Raw genomic sequence first — 972 nt, 5'->3', positions numbered from 1 at the left:
CCCCCAGGCACCGCACCCCGTGTCCTGGTGCCCCGCAGGGCCTCCGCCGCGGATGCAGCAGGAGGTGCCTCCCCAGGAGCATCGTCTGCCCTCGCCCTCTGCCAGGCTGCGTTTTTTGCAGCTCTGCCTGYGCCGAGCGGGCATCCCACCTGCCCGAGCAGAGGGTGACAGAGGCTTCCAGCCGAGGAAGGCACGTGCCAAGGTTTCCGGCCTGGATTTGCTCAGGCTGGGCCCTCAAGGAGGCCTTGCGCAGGCAGGGTGCAAGTTTGGTGCTGTGGGGCTAGGACCCAGCGTGGGAGTTATCCCTGTACACAGCCCCCCAGCCGGCATCCCCGGCCAGAGGTGCAGTCAGCCAAAAGGATCCCCTCTTCCACGYTGATCCCAGCAGCTTTCTCGTGATGCTTGGGAGAGCCTTGTGCCACGCAGATCTGGTGACGGCCCCACGCAATTTAGAAATAGACCTCACCCCTGGCTAGCGATGCTCCTCATTGAAGGGGCATCTTGCTCCTCCACCTGCCCCAAAAGTCCCCCCTTCAGGCTAACTGGAGACCTGAGCAGCCCCCAGATTTCCTCCTGCTCCCCGTCTGCCCACCCCACACACACACCTAGAGCAGGACCTTGCCTTGCATGCAGCCTTCGGCAACCACCCAGCTAAAGACAACACAGATATGTCCCAGTGCACCCCAAATCCTCCCCCCAGCCAGAGACTGAGATACCCTTTGAATCCTAGCTAGAAGGAGGCCTCATGCCATGAATTTATCTCATGACTTTCACTGGTACCATTCCCAACTTGCGYTGAAAGCAATCCCTGTGCAAGCCATTCCAAATGGCAACCCCATGCACCTTGGTGATCTCCCCTGACCAGAGAAGGACCCCCATGGGGATCTCCCCTGTCCTACAGAGTGGCCAGAGCCTACACACAGTGTCCCAGAAAATTCACATAACAACCTCCCTGGCTAGAGAAAACCCTCT

The sequence above is a fragment of the Rhea americana genome, unplaced genomic scaffold, assembly GCF_003343005.1.
Source record: "Rhea americana isolate MKP2758 unplaced genomic scaffold, rheAme1 scaffold_195, whole genome shotgun sequence".
In the NCBI taxonomy this organism is placed as follows: Eukaryota; Metazoa; Chordata; class Aves; order Rheiformes; family Rheidae; genus Rhea; species Rhea americana.
The sequence above is the reverse complement of the archived record's forward strand: the minus strand, read 5'-3'. Positions refer to the sequence as shown.